The 6,927-nt window shown below is 64.0% G+C and overlaps 1 pseudogene across 1 annotated transcript in view; it reads left to right on the top strand.

Moving 5' to 3' along the window:
* Window positions 1–5,708, top strand: part of LOC144952462 (growth arrest-specific protein 6-like) — a 53,445-nt pseudogene extending 47,737 nt beyond the window's left edge. Inside the window, exons 12-13 of the transcript XR_013640631.1 lie at window positions 2,083–2,377; window positions 4,601–5,708. The product of XR_013640631.1 is annotated as a growth arrest-specific protein 6-like (transcript). The remainder of the gene's footprint in view (window positions 1–2,082; window positions 2,378–4,600) is intronic.
* The last annotated feature ends 1,219 nt before the right edge of the window (window positions 5,709–6,927 follow it).

The raw sequence follows: 6,927 nt of genomic DNA on the forward strand, positions 1-6,927 counted from the left end.
CCACCACCCCTCCCACCCCCCACCCCCCCAACCAAACCCTCTCATCCCCCCACCCCCATCCCCCCCCCAACCAAACCCTCTTCATCCCCCACCCCACTCCCACCCCCCACCCCCCCCAACCAAACCTCTCATCCCCCCACCCCCCTCCCCCCAACCAAACCCTCTCATCCCCCCACCCCACTCCCACCCCCCACCCCCCAACCAACCCTCTCATCCCCCACCCCCCTCCCCCCCCATCCAAACCCTCTCATCCCCCCACCCACTCCCACCCCCCACCCCCCCAACCAAACCCCTCATCCCCCCCCCCCCTCCCCCCCCAACCTCTAATCCCCCCACCTCCACCCCAACCCCCCACCCACCAACCCTCATCCCCCCCCACCCCCCCTCCCCCCAACCAAACCCTCCTCATCCCCCACCCCCCTCCCCCCCAACCAAACCCTCTCATCCCCCACCCCACTCCCCCCCAACCAAACCCTCTCATCCCCCCCCACTCCCCCTCCCCCCCAACCAAACCCTCTCATCCCACCCCCACCCCCACCCCCCACCCCCCCCCCCAACCAAACCCTCTCATCCCCCACCCCCCTCCCCCCCAACCACCCTCTCATCCCCCCACTCCCACCCCCCACCCCCCCAACCAAACCCTCTCATTCCCCCCCACCCCACTCCCACCCCCCACCCCCCCAACCAACCCTCTCATCCCCCCCACCCCCCTCCCCCCAACCAAACCCTCTCATCCCCCCACCCCACTCCCACCCCCCACACCCCCCCAACCAACCCTCTCATCCCCCCACCCCACTCCCACCCCCCACCCCCCCAACCAAACCCTCTCATCCCCCCACCCCCCTCCCCCCAACCAAACCCTCTCATCCCCCCACCCCACTCCCACCCCCCACCCCCCCAACCAAACCCTCTCATCCCCCCACCCCACTCCCACCCCCCACCCCCCCCCAACCAAACCCTCTCATCCCCCACCCCCCTCCCCCCACCAAACCCTCTCATCCCCCCACCCCACTCCCACCCCCCACCCCCCCAACCAAACCCTCTCATCCCCCCACCCCCTCCCCCCCAACCAAACCCTCTCATCCCCCCACTCCCACCCCCCACCCCCCCAACCAAACCCTCTCATCCCCCCACCCCCCCAACCAAACCCCTCATCCCCCCACACCCACCCCCCACCCCCCCAACCAAAACCCTCTCATCCCCCCACCCCCCTTCCCCCCAACCAAACCCTCTCATCCCCCACCCCACTCCCACCCCCCACCCCCCCAACCAAACCCTCTCATCCCCCCACCCCCCTCCCCCCCAACCAAACCCTCTCATCCCCCCACCCCACTCCCACCCCCCACCCCCCAACCAAACCCTCTCATCCCCCCACCCCCCTCCCCCCCAACAAACCCTCTCATCCCCCCACCCCACTCCCACCCCCCACCCCCCCAACCAAACCTTCTCATCCCCCACCCCCCTCCCCCCCAACCAAACCCTCTCATCCCCCCACCCCACTCCCCACCCCCACCCCCCAACCAAACCCTCTCATCCCCCCACCCCCCAACCAAACCCTCTCATCCCCCTACCCCACTTCCACCCCCCACCCCCCCAACCAAACCCTCTCATCCCCCCCACCCTTCCCCCCAACCAAACCCTCTCATCCCCCCACCCCACTCCCACCCCCCACCCCCCCAACCAAACCCTCTCATCCCCCCACCCCCCTCCCCCCCAACCAAACCCTCTCATCCCCCCACTCCCACCCCCCACCCCCCAACCAAACCCTCTCATCCCCCCACCCCCCTTCCCCCCCAACCAAACCCTCTCATCCCCCCACCCCACTCCCACCCCCCACCCCCCCAACCAAACCCTCTCATCCCCCACCCCACTCCCACCCCCCACCCCCCAAACCAAACCCTCTCATCCCCCCCACCCCCTTCCCCCCAACCAAACCCTCTCATCCCTCCACCCCACTCCCACCCCCCTAACCGAGTCCTCTCATCCCCCCCACCCACCCACCCCCACTCCCCCATCCCCCCCCCACTCCCCACCCACCCACTCCCCCCCCCCACTCCCCCACCCCTCACCACCCCCCCCAAGGGTGTGGGAGTCTTCGTGCGCATGAGTTGGTTCTCTTCCAAGAGGCTCCCTCCTCCTCCTCCTCCCCGACGGGGGTCCCAGCCGCGTCCCAGGCCGCGCCGGGGTCTGTGCGACGGCGCGTGGCACTCGCTGGGCCTGAGCGCTAGCGCCGCGTCCTTGCGTCTCGAGCTCGACGGGGTGGGCCTCAGCAAGGGACGGCGTGGGCCTCCGTGGGGCCGCAGGCCGAGCGGGGACGGCGGCCCGCGGCCAGGGCTGCTGACTGGAGCCGTACGCACGTGTCTGGGAGGTGTTCCTGGTGGGTGGGTGGGTGGTGGGTGGTGGGTGGTGGGTGGGTGGGTGGGGGTGGAGTTGGTTGGTGGGTGGTTGGTGGGTGGGGGTAGAGATGGTGGGTGGGTGGGTGGGGAGGTGGTGGGTGGGGTAGAGATGGTGGGTGGGTGGAATTGGTGGGTGGGGTAGAGATGGTGGGTGGGTGGGGAGTTGGAGGGTGGGTGAGTGGGTGGGTGAGTGGGTGGGTGGGTGAGTGGGTGGGTGGGTGGGTGAGTGGGTGGGTGGGTGGGTGGGTGGGTGAGTGGGTGGGTGGGTGGGTGGGTGAGTGGGTGGGTGGGTGGGTGGGTGAGTGGGTGGGTGGGTGGGTGAGTGGGTGGGTGGGTGGGTGGGTGGGTGGGTGGGTGAGTGAGTGGGTGGGTGGGTGGGTGGGTGGGTGAGTGGGTGGGTGGGTGGGTGAGTGGGTGAGTGGTGGGTGGGTGGGTGAGTGGGTGGGTGGGTGGGTGGGTGGGTGAGTGGGTGGGTGGGTGGGTGGGTGTGGGTGGTGGGTGGGTGAGTGGGTGGTGGGTGGGTGGTGAGTGGGTGGTGGGTGAGTGGGTGGGTGGGTGGTGAGTGGGTGGGTGGGTGAGTGGGTGGGTGGGTGAGTGGGGGGTGGGGGTAGAGATGGTGGGTGAGTGGGTGGGGGGTGGGAGGGTGGGGTAGAGATGATTGGTGGGTGGGGAGTTGGAGGGTGGGTTGGTAGGTGGGTGAGTGGGTGGGTGGGTGAGTGTGTGGTGGGTGGGTGAGTGGGTGGGGTGGGTGGGTGGGTGAGTGGGTGGGTGGGTGAGTGGGTGGGTGGGTGAGTGGGTGGGTGGGTGAGTGGGTGGGTGGGTGCGTGGGTGGGTGAGTGGGGGTGGAGATGGTGGGTGGGTGGAATTGGTGGGTGGGTGGGGTTGGTGGGTGGGGGTGGAGGTGGTTGGTGGGTGGGTGGTGGTGGATTGGTGAGTGGGTGTGTGGAGTTGGTGGGTAGGTTGTGGGGTGGGTGGGTAGGAGTGGAGTTGGTGGGTGTGTGGGGGATTGGTGGGTGGAGTTGGTGGGTGGGTGGGTGGGGAGTTGGTGGGTGGGTGGGGGTGGAGATGGTGGGTGGGTGAATTGGTGGGTGGGGTTGGTGGGGTGGGGGTGGAGGTGGTTGGTGGGTGGTTGGGGGGTGGAGTTGGTGGGTGGGTGGGGGTGGAGTTGGTGGGTGGGTGGGGTGGGTGGGTGTGTGAAGTTGGTGGGTGGGGGTGTAGAAGTTGGTGGGTGGGGGGGGAGTTGGTTTATGTGTGGGTGGGGGTGGAGATGGTGGGTGGGTGGAATTGGTGGGTGGGGGTGGAGGTGGTTGGGGGGTGGAGTTGGTGGGTGGGGTGGGTGGGGGTGGAGTTGGTGGGTGGGTGGGGTGGGTGGGTGTGTGAAGTTGGTGGGTGGGGGTGTAGAGTTGGTGGGTGGGTGGAGTTGGTGGGTGGGTGGGGGTGGAGTTGGTTGGTGGGTGGGTGTCTGGATCGCTAAGGGGTCACGTGGTCATTGTGGTTATCCACTGCCGTCGTTTTCACGACGCTTCCGCTCGATTAACACGGCAAAGCCCCTCCGAGTGTCGGTAGGGTCCGGGGGGTGGTGGGGGGGGCATAGCTCCCCCCCCACCCACCCCATTCAAATACCCAGACCGCCCAAAACGCCGAGCGGCCAGTTACACACAGCACTCCTAGTGGGTGTGCGGAGTCTGAGTTTGAGTGTTTGTTGAATTTTGTAAAGAGTCGATCTCCCCATGTCCCCTCCCCCCACCCCCTTCCTACCCTCTTCTTCCTCCCCCACCCCCCACCCCTCCCGCTCTCCCCTCCCCCACCTCTCCCACCCCCTACCCCTCATCCCCCCATCCCTCTCCCCCCTCCTCTCGCCCCCCAACCCTCTCTCCCCCTCTCCCCCTCTCCCGCCTCTCTCTCCCCTCTCTCCCCCTCCCTCTCCCCCTTCTCCCCCTCTCCCCCCTCTCTCCCCTCCCCCTCTCTCCCCCCTCTCCCCCCCCATCCCCCCTCTCTCCCCTCTCTCCCTTCTCTCCCCTCTCTCCCCTCTCCCCCCCTCTCCCCCCTCTCCCCCCTCTCTCTCCCTCTCTCCCCCTCTCCCCCCTCTCCCCCCTCTCCCCCCTCTCCCCCCCTCCCCCTCTCTCCCCCCTCTCCCCCCTCCCACTCTCCCCCCCTCCCCCTCTCCCCCCCCCCTTTCCCCTCTCCCACCTCCCCCCCCCCAGACACGGTGGCCTTCACTGCGGCCCCCGTCTCGGCCCCTACTTGGGCTGTGTGCGCGGGGCTCCGCCTGGGGGGCCGGGCCCTCGACCTGCACGAGGCCGACCATCTGCACGCCGGCATCCGCTCGCACAGCTGCCTGCCGCCACTCCCGTAGCTCCTGTAGGGGAAACACTCGCTCGCTCCTGTAGGGGAAACACTCACTCACTCCTATAGCCAGACACTCGCTCGCACAGCTGCCTGCCGCCACTCCCGTAGCTCCTGTAGGGGAAACACTCGCTCGCTCCTGTAGGGGAAACACTCACTCACTCCTATAGCCAGACACTCGCTCGCACAGCTGCCTGCCGCCACTCCCGTAGCTCCTGTAGGGGAAACACTCGCTCGCTCCTGTAGGGGAAAACACTCGCTCGCTCCTGTAGGGGAAACACTCCCTCGATCCTGTAGAGGAAACACTCACTCCTATAGCCAGACACTCGACTCGCACAGCTGCCTGCCGCCACTCCCGTAGCTCCTGTAGGGGAAACACTCGCTCGATCCTGTAGGGGAAACACTCACTCCTATAGCCAGACACTCGCTCACACAGCTGCCTGCCGCCACTCCCGTAGCTCCTGTAGGGGAAACACTCGCTCGCTCCTGTAGGAGAAACACTCACTCTCATAGCCAGACACTCGCTCACACAGCTGCCTGCCGCCACTCCCGTAGCTCCTGTAGGGGAAACACTCGCTCGATCCTGTAGGGGAAACACTCACTCGATCCTATAGGAGAAACACTCGCTCACACAGCTGCCTGCCGCCACTCCCGTAGTTCCTGTCGGGGAAACACTCGCTCGATCCTATAGGGGAAACACTCGCTCGATCCTATAGGGGAAACACTCGCTCGATCCTATAGGGGAAACACTCGCTCACACAGCTGCCTGCCGCCACTCCCGTAGCCTGTAGGGGAAACACTCGCTCGATCCTATAGGGGAAACACTCACTCACTCCTATAGCCACTCACTCACTCTCATAGCCACTCACTCACTCTCATAGCCACTCACTCTCATAGCCACTCACTCACTCTCATAGCCACTCACTCTCATAGCCACTCACTCACTCTCATAGCCACTCACTCACTCTCATAGCTACTCACATCACATAGCCACTCACTCACTCTCATAGCCACTCACTCTCATAGCCACTCACTCACTCTCATAGCCACTCACTCACATAGCCACTCACTCACTCTCATAGCCACTCACTCACTCTCATAGCTACTCACTCTCATAGCCACTCACTCACTCTCATAGCCACTCACTCTCATAGCCACTCACTCACTCTCATAGCCACTCACTCACTCTCATAGCACTCACTCACTCTCATAGCTACTCACTCTCATAGCCACTCACTCACTCTCATAGCCACTCACTCTCATAGCCACTCACTCACATAGCACTCACTCTCATAGCCACTCACTCACTCTCATAGCCACTCACTCTCATAGCCACTCACTCTCATAGCTACTCACTCACTCTCATAGCCACTCACTCACTCTCATAGCTACTCACTCACTCTCATAGCCACTCACTCACTCTCATAGCCACTCACTCACTCTCATAGCCACTCACTCACTCTCATAGCCACTCACTCACTCTCATAGCCACTCACTCACTCTCATAGCTACTCACTCACTCTCATAGCCACTCACTCACCATAGCCACTCACTCACTCACATAGCCACTCACTCACTCTCATAGCCACTCACTCACTCTCATAGCCACTCACTCTCATAGCCACTCACTCACTCACATAGCCACTCACTCACTCTCATAGCCACTCACTCTCATAGCCACTCACTCACTCTCATAGCCACTCACTCACTCTCATAGCCACTCACTCACTCTCATAGCCACTCACTCACTCTCATAGCCACTCACTCACTCTCATAGCCACTCACTCTCATAGCCACTCACTCTCATAGCCACTCACTCACTCTCATAGCCACTCACTCACTCTCATAGCCACTCACTCACTCTCATAGCCACTCACTCTCATAGCCACTCACTCACTCTCATAGCCACTCACTCACTCTCATAGCCACTCACTCTCATAGCCACTCACTCTCATAGCCACTCACTCACTCTCATAGCCACTCACTCTCATAGCCACTCACTCACTCTCATAGCCACTCACTCACTCTCATAGCCACTCCACTCTCATAGCCTCACCTCTCATAGCCACTCACTCACTCTCATAGCCACTCACTCACTCTCATAGCCACTCACTCACTCTCATAGCCACTCACTCACTCACATAGCCACTCACTCACTCTCATAGCCACTCACTCACTCTCATAG

Source organism: Lampetra fluviatilis, chromosome 67, assembly GCF_964198595.1.
Source record: "Lampetra fluviatilis chromosome 67, kcLamFluv1.1, whole genome shotgun sequence".
Taxonomy (NCBI): Eukaryota; Metazoa; Chordata; class Hyperoartia; order Petromyzontiformes; family Petromyzontidae; genus Lampetra; species Lampetra fluviatilis.